This window comes from Lactuca virosa, chromosome 3 (genome assembly GCF_052849685.1).
Source record: "Lactuca virosa cultivar CGN04683 chromosome 3, Lactuca_virosa_CGN04683_v6, whole genome shotgun sequence".
Lineage (NCBI taxonomy): Eukaryota > Viridiplantae > Streptophyta > Magnoliopsida > Asterales > Asteraceae > Lactuca > Lactuca virosa.
The window spans coordinates 31625157-31643397 of record NC_136428.1 but is presented as its reverse complement, the minus strand read 5'-3'; the positions used below and the strand labels follow the sequence as shown (position 1 = coordinate 31643397).

Here is an 18241-nt window from a genome sequence, read left to right as displayed (position 1 = left end):
CGATACTTAGGGCACATATGAGTTAGGGGATATAGGGTTACATGTTGGTAACCAGCTCCATTAATAAAATAATAATAAATATGTTAAAGTTGAGTTTATTTTGAAAAAAAAAGTTTAGGTCTAAACTGAAAAAATTAAAAAAAAAAACACAAATATAGGGTCTTTTATGATTATAAAAAAAAGTAAATATAAATAAATTTAAAAAAAATAAAAAAAAAAAACTCATTTTACTAATTGGTAACCTGTTGAGGCTGTAATAATAAGTAATACGTAAAAGTTAAGTTTTTTTTTTAAAATGGGAAATGACACAAACTTCCTATGAACTTTATAGAGTTTGTGCATTTAGTCCCTAAACAATTTTGTGGTTTTACGAGGGAACGAACTCGTGGGCAACTTGTCTATTTAGTCCCCTAGACTTGTTTTAACCAGTTTGCTTGCCACATACACAGTATTTGTCTTTTCGTTCCTTTATGTAATTCATAAACTTCTGAATTTTACAGGTGCAAGTCAAAGTCGGGTAGTTGTTGAGATTTTGGTGAAGGTTGTTCATGGTCATAAGCTTTAAATCCATTTCTATTACTGGAACAAGATTAAAAGACTTGTTTCGTTGTTTGTGTTCGTGAAGTATCGTTAGACTAAGTGATTTTGTGTTGATTATAGATTTATAGTAGAAGCTCGATCAATTCAGATTTGTATTTGATTTTTTGATTTTTGATTAGAGTCGGTGATATGTGCATATTTAATCATATATTTCGTCCATATTTCTAATACTTTTACCTATAATTATGTTTATTTTGAGACATAAGGTACTTATATTATGTTTGAAATCTGTTTTGAAGTAACAAAGACATGTTCGAATGAAAAGGAAGCAAATAAAGAGCTGGAAGCAGAAAAATATGGGTCAAGACATTTGAAGGCAAAAATTTCTTGTATATCCTCCAGAAAAAAAAACTAATTTTTTACGTATTTATTTTTATGTATGTGTTTGTATAATTTCAAAGTGGTTAACGTTTCGACATATATTTAAAATTTTTGTTCGTTAATTTTCTTTTTAAAAATTACTTGCTTTATTATATGTACGTGTCGGTATGAATTCAAATTTGTCTTTTTTCACGTACTTTTTTTTTACATTTTTGTACTTATTTTTTGCACGTTTCCTACGTATGAGTCGAATCACATATAATACGTTTATGATTATTTGAACTTTCATTTGTTAACTTAAAAAATCAATCTTGCTTATTTATTTTTATGTACGTTTCGATATAAATTCGAGTTTCTTTATGTTTCGACGTAAATTTTTGTACGTTTTCGTGCTTATTTTTATGTATGTTTCTTACGTATGACTTTGGTCACATATAATATGTTTTCATACGATTGTATAAATTGGAGTTACGCACTAGTTACGATCTTGTATATTTATCTACTAACAAATGCAACAATACCTAACTTTTATTAATACAATTATCAAAATTAAACTTACAAACGGATTGACACTGCCGCAACACGTAGCAAGCAAGTTACTAGTTACTAATGAAAAAAGAAAAAGGAAACTTACTATCAATGGTATCCATTATCATAAACAAACAAGAAAAGAGAACTTGAGATTTTTTTTTCCGACTCCATTGCTACTTTGACAAGTCTCGTAATTTTTAGAAGAAAATCATATGGATTATAGTAGATGTTTTATTTTCTAGAAATGGTACAGAGTAGAATCTTTGGTTACCAAATAAAAATTTTCCATGGCCAAGAAGAACTTCAAATGAGCCCTGAAGGGTACCTTCTAGAGTTATATTGGTTTTGTGAATCCCCTGACTGAATGAGCCTCTAAGTCTTGGAAGATATTTATATGGCATCTTGCCTTTGCATGCAAGGTGTAATCTCATAACTCCAAGCACATTTATCCTTGGGATCCAATCCAACCAATTCCCTCTGAGTATATGTAAAAACCTGGTTCAAAAATAGTTTTTCATAATCAAGTTATGCAAATTGCTACGTATCAAAGCAGTGACAAAAATATTTAACAGCAAAGCCAATGGTATGTTGAATTAAATGAAGGATGTTCAGATGTGACAAATGTCATCTACAGGCATTTGTATAAATGAAAAACTACCGTTTTGTGGATAACTATGTTAGTAATTAGCTAGGATAACCATTAACAGACAATTTCCTTTCCTTTTATTTAGTTGTTTTTGCTTCCAAGTTTGATCTATACAAGAAATTTAAATATTCTAAGGTCCTCTATATACTGGTACAATTCCTCATCATAATAACATTCAATAGTGTGGAATTCGATTGTGGTGGTAACAACTGTTATCACAAATCCCTTCGTGATGTTAAACTTTCGCTCTTTGTTCTTCTCACCTAATTTATTACTATCACTACATCAATTTCTACACATAAGATCAATAATCCTTTCTATCGAACATTAATTTTCAACCCTAAGAACGAAAGAACGACACAACTGTCCGAGATCAATTCCCTACTCGACAAATACTGATTTATCATGCATAGAAGACGGGTAATACTAATTGTCTGACAAATGAAAGAAACTATCGAACAAACTAATCAATTTCAAAATTGGTTTAATTCATCAACAGAAAATACGATTTCAATGTTACAGAGATGGAAATAGTTGACAATATCATGCAAGTAAAGAGTACCTTATGCTTTCATCCTTTGAAGTATACTCTGAATTCCCCCGACTCCAACTCCGATTGAGATTCACTCAGTATCGAAATCCGATTGATGGCCATCTTCATCGTCGTTCTATTCCCATTGTGATTTTGTTTTGGTCCGACAGTTTGTCTTCCTTTGACGGCTGTGCCATGGGAGTGACCGAGGAATAGAAACATCAGGAACGAGAGGGTGCAACAACGAGACGCTAGGAAGAGAAAACGGTGAATGTCTAGTGCATTTGATTTAGAAGAATCGGAAAGAAATACTCCCAAATCGGAAACAACACATGCCCTGGAGTCCGTCAACTGACCTTCCGTTGCAGCACCGCAACGTCGGCAACCCACCAACAAAGGAGTGGATGGAATTTGGGAAGCGATGGTAGAGAGGTTTACACCCGCTCCCGAGTTGAAGCAAAGAAAAGAAGAGAAGAAAAGAAAAGAAAGCAAAGAGAGAAAAGAAAGGAAAACAAATTTGTATTTTGTGGAAAAGAAAATGGAAGGAAAGTTAAACATTTTATTTGTTCTTTGCAAATCCTCCCGGATCGGAAGGAAAATTACGAGGAAAAGTGATCATTCCATTTCCTTTCACTTCCTTCCTTTAATGAAACTCGGAAGCATCAATCTCTCTTACTTTCCTCTCATTTCCACTCATTTTCTTTCTTTTCTCTCCTTAAGTTGAACTCGGGAGCGGGGTGTTAGGGGCTGTTTGATAGCCTTTTAATTGAAAATTAGTGAGTGACCACAAGCCACCTTTGTGACGATGAAGATGAGATGCATTTTGTTTTATTCATAAAAGATGAAAAAACGAAGCCCAAAACAGAAGTACAAATCGGTAGACGGAAAAGGGACAAAATGAAGGTCAAAAATGGTAAAAGGGACTGAAAATGAGAAATATTAAAACACATGTGGCCAATCTATAATGGAATATAAGTAGTAAGACGAAAAAAAAGGGACAAAAAGAAGGACAAATGGTCAAACGGACTTAAAGTGACAAATATTTATAGACTTGTGGCCAGTCTTAAATTACAACATACCAGACATTAAAATTGTCAAACTATAAAAAATATTTTGGCAAAATATTGAAACATACAAAATAGTGGGACATAAAGTGGCAAATATTAAAAGACATTGGCCTTAGCGTAACAAAGAATAAAATAATGGAGAAATACAAAAACCAAAAAAAAAAAAAAAAGATAAAATATTAAATAGGCGCATGGACTAAATAGCAAAGTAAGAAACTTGTGTGGTTAGTACGGAATAATATAAAAGTTCAATGTAGCTAACTACCATGTAAATTAATAGAGTATAGTAATTTAAGAGGCAATGTCTGAACTTTTACGATTCAAACTCTTTGGAAGGGTATGAAAAAAAGTCTCTTAATTCTTTAAATACCTCTTAAAGTTTCAGATGTAATATTACATCTGAATTAAAAAAAGACGCGTCAGCCGCTTCTTTTTTCTTTTATCGATCCTCATCCCCTTTCTTCTACCTCTCGATCTGCAATAATAGCTGGTGTGCTCCCCACCGCCATTGATGGAGCTGTTGCCCGTTTGGACGCCTCCGTCAGCAACTTCGACTATTGCAGCTAAGGTTTTTTCCCCCTAAAAAACCATTCCTAGCACATACATCGATTTCTTCATCTCGTTTTAGGTAAGTCGAAAAGCTGAGAGGATTTTGCCGTCAGTTCTCCGTTCTCATCAGCCTGCTACATCCCTCGACGTTTGCCATTCCTCCTGGTGAGTTCTTGATATCTGATTATATTAGTTTGATTTTAAATCTATGAAATACAGCAGAAAATCGATTCGCAGTAAATACATCCATTTGTTCTTTTTTCTTTTTCCCCTGAATTCGGTTATAAGTTCATATATCGTTTTTTTGCCCTGAATTCGACTATAGTGCATAAATATTTATATATTTGTTCTTTCCTCTTCTGTAATTTAACAATGTTGTGATATTTTTGCTGATAAAATATGAAATCTGATAATATTGCTGAAATCATATGTTTGTTGTTTTCTTGATAAAATCTGAAATGTGATAATGTGGATGAAATCATATGTTTTTTGCTTGTTCTTTTTTCTGAAATATGATAAGGTTTTGTTGATGAAGTCATATGTTTTGTTGTTTTGTTTGATGAAATTTTGAGCATGTGGTGTCTATTAGCGGAGAAGATTTCATACCCCACAAGCTTAGGGAGTTCATTAACATCATATTTGTTATGAATTGAAGTAAAGAAATTGTAGTTTACACAAAAAGGATATTTTGGGCAATAAATGAAAATTGACAAAAGAAGAGAAGATTTTTACTTTTTAGATATGTTTTAGGTTATATATGGAGTTTAATCATGTTGTAACTTTTTTATAGTCGAAAGAATAATGAAGTTCTCGAGTTGGAGCTTTTAATTGTTTTGGGTATAATGAAGAAATGATAGTGTTATGAAATCTTGATTTTCTTGTATTATTGCAATGAGTTGCTTTGGGTATAATGAAGAAATGATAGTGTTATGTTTACTTTTCATTTATGTTTAATCTGGATTTTATATGGTGTTTGTATATATTTTTTTATAATTATTCAAGAATTTGATTCAGTTATTTTATAAACAAAAACGTTCAATTCAACAAAAAAATAACACAAAAGGGTGAAATGGTCATTTTCATAATTCAGCAGTGCAATTCAGAGGTTCCAACCAAACAACATTTGAAAATTCAGATCTTAAAAATTCAGACCCTCTTAGAAATTCAGACCTCTTAAAAATTCAGCTCTTAAAAATTCAGATCCTGTCAAACAGCCCCTTAGTCCGGTGTTTCCTGAGGGAAAACGGAAACCAAAGGCGGTGGAAGACTAAAAATGAAAAACTAAAAAAAAAATTAAAAAGCTATGAGGCAACAAGTAGTGAAACTAATCTTATATCCGCCCGTTGGTTAGGTTGTCGTATATTTTAAAAATATATCAATTTTTATTTTTTAGCAAATGATTTAGTTTCTAACATATTTTGAGGTGGAATCATTTATTCGAAAGTCTATCGAGTCTCGTATTGTGTACGATTTGAGGCGGAGCAGTGCTGGGGAGCTGTCTAGACTGAGTACATAGATGCTTAGTAGTGGTTCTGAGGAACCAGCAGGGCGAATGTATAGCTGATCTTGAGAAATAGAGTCCTTGTGACTTAGGATCCTGAGAGGACGACTTGAGACAAATACAGGTTGGTATGGAAGGTAGTATTAGGCACGTACTACTGAAAGCACCAGATCCGTACGTGGCTCAAGAAGGAATCTTAAGGAACTAAGGAGCTTGCAGGACTGTGTGGATGTTGTGTATGTGCTTTAGCATGATTCTGATGGTTTTCTTGTGTGTTTATGTATGGTGGTTACCTGAGGTTTAGGCTCCAGCGACCCCGAGAGGCCGAGTACCAGTGATGACGAGATCTGTAGGATTGTTACCGCCGAGGTGGCCACAACAACCAAAGGGGATATACCAGAGATATTTGGGTCTATTAAGACCATGCTGATTGACACTTTAGACAAGCTCTATGCCTTTGTCACTGAGGTTGCTGCTGCCACAACCACCACAATCGTTGCTGCTGTGAGACCGCAATGGGCTGATTCGTTGTGATACCGAGAGTTCAATAACACGAAGCCACCACAGTTTGATGGGACCCAAGATCCGATTGTTGCGATGATATGGGTTTCTGATGTTGATGGTTGCTTGTACACTTGATCCTGTCCGAAGAACCTGAGGGTTCGTTTCGCGCTGGATCTGCTTCGCTTGGGAGTGAAGGATTGGTGGAAATTTGTGACAGATGATTATACTCTTGCAGGGCGTTCTGCAGTGACCTGAGAGAGATTTACTGAGATGTTCAGAGATTAGTTCGTACCAGTGGTTGACAAAGAGAGAGAGAGAGGTTGGCCCAGGAGTTCATGTCTCTCAAGCAGAAGACAGAGACGATGATTGAGATCACCAGGATGTTTCATGAGAGGGCCCTGTTTTTTCCTGAGCATGTGTCGACTGAGCAGGCACGTGTGAGTCGACACCTGAGTATTATGAGGAGGGATATCGTGAGTTCGCGGAGAACACCTCGTACCGGACATAGGATGAGCTGCAGACCAATGCCAGGAGGAGAGAGATCGAGCTGGAGACCCAGGTGAGAAAAGAGAGGGAGTCTCAAGTGAGAGATATGAGACCCGTGCAGTCGCAACCGGCGACTAAGCGGCCAAAGCCCGCTGACTCAAGAGCTGGAGGCCAGAAGGTCCGCACTTGCAGCAAGTGCGGCAAGGGACATGAGGGGCCCTGTCGGTCGGGGTCCATTTGCTACATGTATGGTAAGGAGGGGCATATGGCGAAGGATTGCCCCAAGGGATTTCAGGTTTGCTTCAATTGTAATCAGACGAGTCATTTGAGGGTGAGTGTCCTCAGCTTGCATCTAGGGCGGTTCAAACTTCGTCCCCTACAACCCTGTGTATTACTAATGGCCGACAGGGGAAGACCGAGGCTCCGAGAGATCGAGGGAGAGCATTTCAGCTGACAACAGAGGAGGCCAGAGCAACTCCAGACGTCATGGTTGGTATGTGTTCTTTATTTATTTCTGCTGATTTATTTATGTTGTTTATGATATTATTCCTGTTAGGTATTTTCCTTGTGAATTTTGTACCTGCACTTGTGTTGTTTGAATCGGGTGCGAGTCGATCTTTTGTGTCATCATATTTTTGTCGTGGTTTGAGTATTGCGCGGGAGGCCTTGAGCAGACTATTGAGAGTCTTTATACCAGGGCGAGGCAGAGTTTACAGCATGGGTGTACGGGCTATCTGGCATATGTAGTGGATACATGGGTTGATGAGAAGAGATTGGTTTCCATTTATGATGTTTCTGTTTTGTGTGATTTCCCTGATTTTTTCCCAGAGGAATTACCTGGTGTGCCTCCTAAGAGGCAAGTAGAGTTCTGGATCGATCTGATCCATGGTGTGGCGCCAATTACCAAGGCACCGTATCGTCTTGCACCCCCTGAGATGCAGGAGTTATCCTCTTAGCTTCAGGAGTTGTTAGGAAAGGATTTTATACAACCGAACCGTTCTCCGTGGGGAGCACCGATCCTTTTTTCAAGAAAAATGATGGTTCACACCGGATGTGTATTGATTACTGGGAGTTGAACAAGTTGACGATGAAGAACCGTTATCCATTGTTGAGGATTGATGATCTCTTCGATCAGTTGCAAGGTGCATCTTGGTTTTCCAAGATCGATATGAAGTTTGGCTACCACCAGATAAGGGTGCGAGAGGAAGATATTCAGAAGACGGCGTTCCAAACTCGTTACGGGCATTACGAGTTTGTGGTGATGCCTTTTGGACTCACCAAATGTGACATCCCCATTTTTACGGCCAAAAAAGACCGATTTGTTTATGCTTTATTTTCAAATCAGAGTAACTTTTTAAAGAAAAGTGTTGCGGAATTTGTCCCTAGAAAAACATGATAAATATGTCATCAAGGCATTTCCGAAGAAATGTATTTTATTCATTTTAAAACTTTGGGATGTTATTGTCAATACAGAAACACAAGCATAAACAGAACTTACGTTCATTTACATTAGTGGTCTACATCTCTTTAAATCTCTCGGTGTAGTGTAACTTTATATCGACACCTGTGATACAAATAAACTGAGTGGGTCAGGTTGGGAAACCTGGTGAGTACATTGGGTTTTCAACCCACAATAATAAAGTTATTATGTTTTATCATCAAACAATTAACCCAATTACCCATCCACATTATCTTCTTTATTTCTTAAGTATCTACCCTAAGAATCATCTATCACTCATTCCTAAGGATTTTCCTAAGGAATAGGCACGAAGTCCATCGCTGCCCGGAGTTTATACAACAGGCACTAAATCCATAGTTGCCAAGGTACTAAGTCCATAGCTACCAATGTTCATCTCTAAGGTACTAAATCCATAGCTACCAACGTACATATATAAGGCACTAAGTCCATAGCTGCCAAGGTTTTTAGAGTACAATGGGTGAACATATCGTTCACAACATCTACAGGTTGTGAGTCTGCTAGTGTTCCACAGACCATCTAGAATAGTGCATGGTTGTCATCCATACTCTGCTAGATGACGGGGCCAACGCTTGGGTAAAAGGTTTCTCTCAGTTTTCACCTCTCACCCTCATCTCATGATCTATGTCACTTTTCATCTCATCCTCCAACTCGTTTTTTTTTTCATCACACACCGACTATTTCATCTACCCATGTTTTACCCAACATATTTGTAGATATAAAATACATATACAGTTCAGATATGAAGATAAAGTCTAGATCTGAAAAGAAAATACATATACGGTTCAGATCCGAAGAAAAAGTTTAGATCTGAAAAGAAAATACATATACGGTTCAGATCTGAGGAAAAAGTTTAGATCTGAGAAGAAAATACATATATGGTTCATATCTGAAGAAAAAGGCCTAGATCTGAAAAACCAAGTTTAAATCTTTCATCCAGTATAGATCTCAAGGTATAAAATACATATACAGTTTAGATCTGAAAAACAAAGTTTAAATCTTTCATCCAACACAGATCTCAAGTAAACAGATAATATGCACACATATCACGTAATTTATATAAAATGCTTCATATCTATGTGTATGATGAAAGTAACTATGCACTCACTTGATAAGGTGATGATTCCAACTTGAACAGCGCTTCGCTTCTTAAAAATATGATTTCCTTTGACGAAACCGGGAGGTTTGCTTGAAAATCGGACAGAGTTTCTAAATCGAAAAACTCTTTTTTCTCGGAGTCCTCGTGTGCTCCGGGGCTTTCTTCTAGTGCTAGGGAGATTTCCTAGGATTCGGGGGTGTTTGGGAGGTTTAGAGAGAGAGAGTAGAGAGAGAAAGAAGTGATGAAAGGTGTGAGAATGAAGGCAACCCCCGCTCTCCTTTTATAGGCCGAAGCCTCGCAGGTACGCTGGGCGTACTTCGGACGTACGCGAGGCCTAAGGGGGCACACGTCAGATCTTCGGTGGTGTTACGTGGCTGGCTTTGGACCGTAGAAGGAAGAAGAACGTTGGGCGTACGCTTCGGTCTACGCGGGGCATACTTCGGTACGCGAGGCGTCCGAAGGTACGTTGGGCGTACCCCTCGCAACCACCTCGCAATTTACACCATTGACTTCTAAAATTCGCAACTTTCACATATGAGCTTCGTTTTTGACGTTCTTTATATCCACGCGTAGGTAGAGACGTACTCTACAACTTTCGTTTAGACTCTGTCGGCTAATTTTGACTTTATTTTTAAAGTTATATTTTTAACAGGTCGGGACAGGAAAAGTCCGTTAAAAATTCATAACTTCTTCATTTGACGTTTGTTTTCGTCTGTCTTTTTACCATTGTGATACTATTAACGAGAATTTCGATCCTCGTTTAGGTTGTGTTGGCTAAAAATCGGTCGATCTACTATTCGAACTCCGAGCTGCATACTGCTAAGCCGAAACTTGGAAAAATAATAACTTTCTCATACCAAGTCAGATTTGGACGTTCTTTTTATGTACGCTCTCGGTTTAACATATTCTACGACTTTTGTTTAGACCGCTAAGGCTGAAAAGCACTCTATCGTAAATTCACTTTTTACGTCACACAACGTCGTGTCCGTTTTGTCGCGAAACTTCGACATGCCATAACTTCTTCGTTATAACTCGGATTTCGGCATTCTTTATATCTTCGGAATCCTTGTCACGACCACTACAACTTTTTTCATAGATATCAGATTTATCTAACATTTTATTTTTGACGCTCATTTTTATTCTTAATTTATATATCATTATAAACAAGTATAAAGCACATAAATTCACATAATTCACATAATACTCAAATAATTCATTTATTACTTCAAAATATGTTACATTTTTTGACCCTAACTATTATATCATCGCATCAATGCTTAGCCTCGAAACACAGACATTACACCAAAGCACCGACGCCGTTCATGGATCTCATGAACCGGGTGTGTAGGCCCATGTTGGACCGGTCGGTGATTGTCTTCATCGATGAAATTTTAGTCTATTCGAAGATCGGGGAGAAGCATAAGGAACATTTGCGTGGGATTTTTGGGGTTTTGAGGATGGAGAGGCTATACGCTAAGTTCTCTAAGTTTGATTTTTGGTTGCGCGAGGTTCGGTTTCTGGGACACCTCGTCAATTAGAATGATATCTCAGTTGACCCAACCAAGAGAGAGGCAGTGATGCGGTGGGAAGTGCCGAAGTGCCCATCCGAGATTCTAAGCTTCCTCGGTTTGGCGGAATATTATCGAAGATTCATTCGAGATTTCTCTAAGATTGCAGTTCCTCTCACTAAGTTGACGAGGAAGGATGTTGTGTTCAGTTAGGGTCCTGACCAGTAGGCATCATTCGATACCCTTCTCCAAAGAGTTTGTGAGGCACCAGTGCTTGCCCTCCTTGAGGGAGTTGAGGATTTTGTGGTCTACTGCGATGCATCCATTCCAGGGTTGGGTGTTGTCTTAATACAAAGGGGGAATGTGATTGCATTCGCTTCGAGGAATCTGAATCCTAATGAAGCGAAGTATCCTACCCATGATTTGGAATGGGGGGGTGGTTTTCTCTCTCAAGATTTGGCGCCACTATCTTTATGGAGTTCGATGTACCATCTTCACGGACCATAAGAGCTTGAGATATCTTATGGATCAGCCAAACCTGAATATGAGGCAGAGGAGGTGGCTGGATGTCATGAAAGATTATGATTGTGAGATTCTGTATCACCCAAGCAAGGCTAGTGTGGTGGCCGGTGCCTTGAGTCGAAAAACAATTAATGCCCCGATTCAGGAGACGTGTTTGTGTTGGGTTTTGAGCATTCTAACACTCCTATGGTGTACATGCAACCCTATAAACCTTGGATCTATGTTTTCTCTATTATACATGCAAATATTAACTATTCCAAGGTTTCATCCTAACTAGCATATTATGAAGCACCTATACTACAAAGTTCTAGTTAGATGACATACCTTTTGATGTAGCTTGATGTCTTCAAGCTTTAAGAGCTTAGCCCCAATAGTGTGGAAGCCTCAAATGGAATCACAAATCACCAAAACACCTTGGAAGAACTTAAGAGAATATGTATGCACACTAAAATCGGCCCACTCTTATTTTCACACACTTGTCCTAATTTTGTGAGCCAAGGACCCCTTTATATATTATGGAGGATTAGGGTTACATCCATGTAAACCCTAATACCCATGACCTTTAATTTACATAGGATCCATGGGTTAAAAGCTCCATGGACCATCCATGAAAGCTTAGCCAACCCTAAATGAACTTGGCCCATTCCATATATATAAGAGTCCATATTTAATTAGTTCTTTTTGATCACTTAATTAATTCTAAATTAATTCTTGATCAATACTAATTAAATAATATGATTCCATATTAATATATTAGAACTTATAATATATTAATATAAATCATAAATATACTATTCTCAAAAGACTATCCATATAAATTGTGTCGGTGAAGTGCAACCCAAATGGACCATGCCGGGTCGGGTCAAGTACATACCAAATATAGTTATGGACTTAGACATTAATCCAACAGTCTCCCACTTGGATAAGTCTAAAACTATTATTGAGTATGACTTCAAAACCTAACTGGCAATCGTAGCTCTTAAAGCCGCTGTCGAACTCTGACCTTGTCAATGACTTGTCCATTAGATAAGGGATCATATATTCCTCCATTCTAGATATCATATGGACTGAGACATGGATTATAATCATTCTCTCTGTCCATTTGTTGTTTCCCGATTTTCGATTTATGATGACTGACTGATTGAACAAATCAAATCAGTCCTGGCTTGGCCAAGCACTCACATGTGTCATCGCTAAATCATCGAGGTGCCCACAGATATCGTTTTTATCCCGAAGGTAAAAGGAATGGATAAACTTCGACTCATATGGCTTGTTCTACTACTTGTTGAATCATACACAAAGGCACATTTTATAACATCGAGTTACCAAATGCGTTTTCATGCAATCAATGTATAACCAACTCATAGTAACAACTCATATCTCTAGGTTTGAAGAATATAAGATATTATCGTCTCATGATCACTCGTGATAAAATCCATGAAGTGATTCAAATGAGCGCGGGTTGAATCCAATACTCAGAACTTATGAGCACTCATGAGTGTTGTAGCACCACTTTGTCCACCAACTTTGACCTCTACAAACCAACCCATGACAGTCTTGATTCATATCTACTTCCAACATATGACCGACTGTGGATGGTTTGAATAACTTAATCATTCAGGAAGAGCGACTTAGTTATTCTGGAAGTCAAAACATGCAAAGTGAAACACAAGAATAAATGAATCAAATATGGTATCAAACCCTATGAATATAAATAAACACTTTTATTTATCACCATACTGATTACTCATTATTTATTGTTTCGGTTTTATCAACTTTATACTTGAATTAAAAACACTAGTTGTCCCATGCTCCAAGCATGCACACTATGTTTTTCTTAAACAATAGCTTTGCCATACACCAAGTATGCACTCTATGTTTGTCTATGATCCTTACTTTGTGAAATAAACCAATTGAACATAATTTCAATGATTCTAATTTCACACTCCCAAATCCTTATCGAAAAATGTGAGAATTTCAAATTCCTATCATTTATCGAAATCTGTTTAGATTTTAAACTTATATGCACTGACCCGCCTGTAATGAATATGTACAAAGTCACAAAGACTTGTCAACAGTCATTATAAGGTATTCCAATGGAGATCAACTCCATGGAAACTAAGTCTCATATTCAAAGTACATTGCTTTGGACATGCTTCTTGCATTAAGTTTTCTAATCTTACACAGATAACTTCCACCTATGGAGACAACTCCATATTCTCATTTTGACTATCACTTCTGAATAAGAGATGCCTCTTTTCAGAATATGTCAATATGGTCCTTCCAAAATCAGCACTATACTTCCAACTGTCCCTGAGCAACCAATCTTTGGTAAACCTCAGATTGTCCTCGACAATTGCTTAATCATTTTAGTCATATCCAATTCTAGACCTTTTCCCTTCTTAATGCCTCTGGGCATTTGGAAAAATTTAGAAATGACAAATATTATAGCACATGCAATCGATCCTGTACCCAAAGCAAATGGTACACGATTCATGATGTCTCACATAAAGACATGATTCTAGATCAGTCTTTTGCTACAATATTTTTATTTGCCATGTTTTCAAAATTTGACTATGAAGAGGGATGCCGTAATCATAATCGAATTTTGAGAACGCAATATATATAATTTCCTTAAGTTGAACCAATCCAACATGAAATTCATATATATATTCTTGACTAAAGATGATTAAGGTCTCAATCTAAGCCTTTAGAACTGAAATGAAGTATATCCTCTCCCTTAATTATAGTAAAACGACTTTTTCAATCCCTGCAGCCTCACGAATTGAAACTTTTGTTTTCTATAATTAACATTGCTAACTTGCAACACTAACAATAATTATCATGCTCCCACTAACATGATGATTATTAGCATAACACTTATGCTTCCACTAGCTTTGACATGTACTTAGAAATCAGCTGGACTTCTAGAAATCAATACTTTATTGACTTTCTTACCAAAGTTCAGATTGTGATATGATTTCTAAATCATTAAGATGATCACAAACATGATACTAAAGTACTCTCCCATCTTTTCAGATTTGAGAAACTTTTATCTTTCTGCCTAATTTGATTCTTCCCATTCGTTCTGCCATACATTGAGACTTTTCCAATGTTTCAGAATTATACTTAAACTTGTAAGTATAACCATATTTACTAAACTTTAGTAAATCAAATAGTCTTAACGAGCTTTGTGGTGGACATGACCAGTGCACAAGAATGTGTACTCGATCCCTTTAGTCCTTCACTTGACTCACACATCCATGTGAACAAGTAATTAGTCTTGATTTTCCAATGCTTGAAAGTTCTCATTCATCATACTATTCAACTTGCATGCTTCCAAGTTTCGGTCCAATTGAAACTTGGGTGATGAGGAACTTTCCTGATTTGGTAAATTTAGACACTACCACAAATGAAAGAATCAAATCCATTTTCCAATATTGCTGTCAGTGGAATCATATAAGCAACAATTTTCCACAAATGTCATTGTAAGGATACTTCAAATAAATAAAATTAAACAATTTTCTTTTATTTTAAAACGTTGCGGAAAAACTTATCCTTACAATCCACATGGAAAATTGTTGTTATCTATTCCTTAGCAATATATCATAACTTCTTAAGCAACTGCTTAAAATTATGATGCGATCGAAATCCACCTTCGCGATCAAAATCAGCATATACTTCCTTTAAGATTTCTCTCTATTCTTTGATTCTTAAAACATCAACATGTGATCCAGTCACATCATGTAATGAGGATCTCAGAATAGAACTTAACAGAGTTAGATAATGGGCTCTACCTGATGTAGAGTCAAACTTATTGACTTTAACATCCTTAGGTAAATTTGGCAGCTTTCCAATCAACGCCCCTTCCTTTGGCAAAATAAACATATGGACCCTTTGGTAATGGGACTATCTCAGACTTAGCCTTTCTCTTTACCATTTGGTCAACCGGGTTGACTATGGCCAATCCCTTTCCATTGGGAAGAGAATGCTTTTTCTAGATTTCCAGTGTCACCATTGTCACTGTCCATAAATTTTTTTTGGAAGTTGATCTTCTAATCAAATTTGCTTTACTATCGTTCCAAATCATTGTTGATTCAGCAGCACCAAGCAAATAGATATGATCATTAAGGTTCATGTCATAGTCTGTTTCATAGTAGTCCCAAAGGAACTCACTATGTGACTTAGAAAGTGATTGAACATCCAACTTTCTCAAGACTTTGACACCCAATTCTCCCGGCTTGTCAATATGTGACTTCATCTCTAAGATGTGATCACACATAGACCTTGCTTGCCATTAGGGCTTGAGTGACCTTGAACTTGTGGGTTAGGGAGAATAATTGGAGGAGGTGGAGGAAGAGAAGTATGACTTCCATGAGCCAAACTCGGGAAGTCATATTCATTAGGAAAGCTTGGTTTGGGAAGATCATTGTTGTCTAACCAGACATCAACAATGGGAGAAATTCACGTAAAGTTGATTTAAGTCCTTAATATAACACCCAATATGATATATTAAGGCTAGGACCCAACAAACTATTTTATAACTTGGAAGAGGGATGCCGTAATCCAAGCTATAAAATATTTGAAGGTAGGTGAATGACGATTCATCAATTTCCACCAAGATAAACGAAATGTATTATTAGGTTTTAATTGGTTTTGAAACTCCTAGATTCTTTTGAGATTCATTGAACTTTTCAATAGCATGTTTCAATCTCGAGTGTGCCCTTCAGGTTTTGTGACTGGGATGCCGAGGATCACAAAACAAGGTGTGAAGTAACCTTGCAAATATACTTGGTACCCTTAATATTTACCCCTCAATCGATGTGCGGGTTAACCACACACGCTCCAACGATATTATGATAAACATTAAGTTACCCTTTGCCTACCTTGTTAAGTCCAGGTTAGTGTGCCGGTTAACCACACACGCTCCACTAACAGCTTAAAAAAAGTGCAAAGTGTAATTTCATGGATTAGTACCTTATTCACATTTTCCTAAGTAACTAAGATTGGGAATTTATAAGTGTTTAGTTACTTAGTATTTATCATTATACTTATAATGAAGGGAGAATTATAGTTCTTGTCCTACCTGTTCGGCTAACGACCCTCCACCGGTCAAGGAAGCGGTGAGTGAGAGTGGACACCCATTAAACTGCCATTTTATAGGCAGTAACCTTATACCCCCTTATAGACCGGCTTCGTGAATGATGCATACTAATGGTAAGACGACTTGCTCTTATACATATAATATATTAAACTTTTAATATTATAATAGTATAAGGGTGTATTTTAGACATTTAAAATACTTGGTGGTTTAATCTATTAATTAAACTAGACTTTTAATTTAATTAAACTCAAACCATATATTTATGGATTAATAATACTCTTTTAATTAAACGATTTAATTAACTATTAATAAAGTCCATAAGAGTTAATTTGAACTATTCAACAAAACATCAATTATTAAACTCAAAATTAAAACCATTTAATTAATTGTTTAAGTTATGAACCCAAGAGTTTTAGAATTCAATTCTTTTTTTCATAAAAAACTTTTCTCAAATTCCAAAACTTGAGGGCAAGTTTTGTAATTCTTGAAAACCTTTGGATTCCATAACTTATGGAATTAATGGTGTTTTATGATGAAACTTTCCATGTTCCATAACTTAAGAACAAGTTATGGAATTCTTTAAAACATTAACACCAAATTTTGTAACTCCATAAAAACTTTGAATCAAATTTTTTTTTTAAAAAAAAACTTTCATATCCATAACTTATGGAAGTTTCAAAAACCCTTAAGATCACAACTTTAAAAAAAACTTTTGAGCTCCAAAATTTTATGACAAAATATGTAACTCCTTAAAACATTTAGATCAAACTTTTAAAACTAATAAAATAATCATATCATTTTATCTTTTACTAAATTTGACCTAATTCAACTCATATAACAAATGATTCAAATTTTACAAATAATTCGTTTTTCACAAAACAAGTAATTATCTTAAAATTTGACAAACGTCATGTTTTTTTCCTTGTTTTCCAACTTGAAAATAAAACATTTGCATCAATATAACAGAAAACAACCCATGGCTCTGATACCACTGTTGGGTTTTGAGCATTCTAACACTCCTGTGGTGTACATGCAACCCTATAAACCTTGGATCTATGTTTTCTCTATTATACATGCAAATATTATCTATTCCAAGGTTTCATCCTAACTAGCATATTATGAAGCACCTTTACTACATAGTTCTAGTTAGATGACATACCTTTTGATGTAGCTTGATGTCTTCAAGCTTTAAGAGCTTAGCCCCAATAGTGTGGAAGCCTCAAATGGAATCACAAATCACCAAAACACCTTGGAAGAACTTGAGAGAATATGTATGTACACTAAAATCGGCTCACTCTTATTTTCACACACTTGTCCTAATTTTGTGAGCCAAGGACCCCTTTATATATTATGGAGGATTAGGGTTACATCCATGTAAACCCTAATACCCATGACCTTTCATTTACATAGGATCCATGGGTTAAAAGCTCCATGGACCATCCATGAAAGCTTAGCCCAACCTAAATGAACTTGGCCCATTCCATATATATAAGAGTCCATATTTAATTAGTTCTTTTTGATCACTTAATTAATTCTAAATTAATTCTTGATCAATACTAATTAAATAATATGATTCCATATTAATATATTAGAACTTATAATATATTAATATAAATCATAAATATACTATTCTCAAAAGACTATCCATATAAATTGTGTCGGTGAAGTGCAACCCAAATGGACCATGCCGGGTCGGGTCAAGTACATACCAAATATAGTTATGGACTTAGACATTAATCCAACAGTTTGAGGATGACAGTGATGACCCCAGTCCTGGAAGCGATCAAGGAAGCA

General features: G+C 36.2%; 1 long non-coding RNA gene across 1 annotated transcript; it reads right to left on the bottom strand.

The window, feature by feature from the left end:
- Positions 1–1431: 1431 nt before the first annotated feature.
- LOC145162259 (uncharacterized) lies at positions 1432–3163 on the bottom strand. The gene is made up of 2 exons (XR_013738988.1): positions 2661–3163; positions 1432–1947 (listed from the first exon to the last, which is right to left on the bottom strand). It is a non-coding gene; the product is annotated as an uncharacterized LOC145162259 (long non-coding RNA).
- Between the last annotated feature and the right edge of the window lie 15078 nt (positions 3164–18241).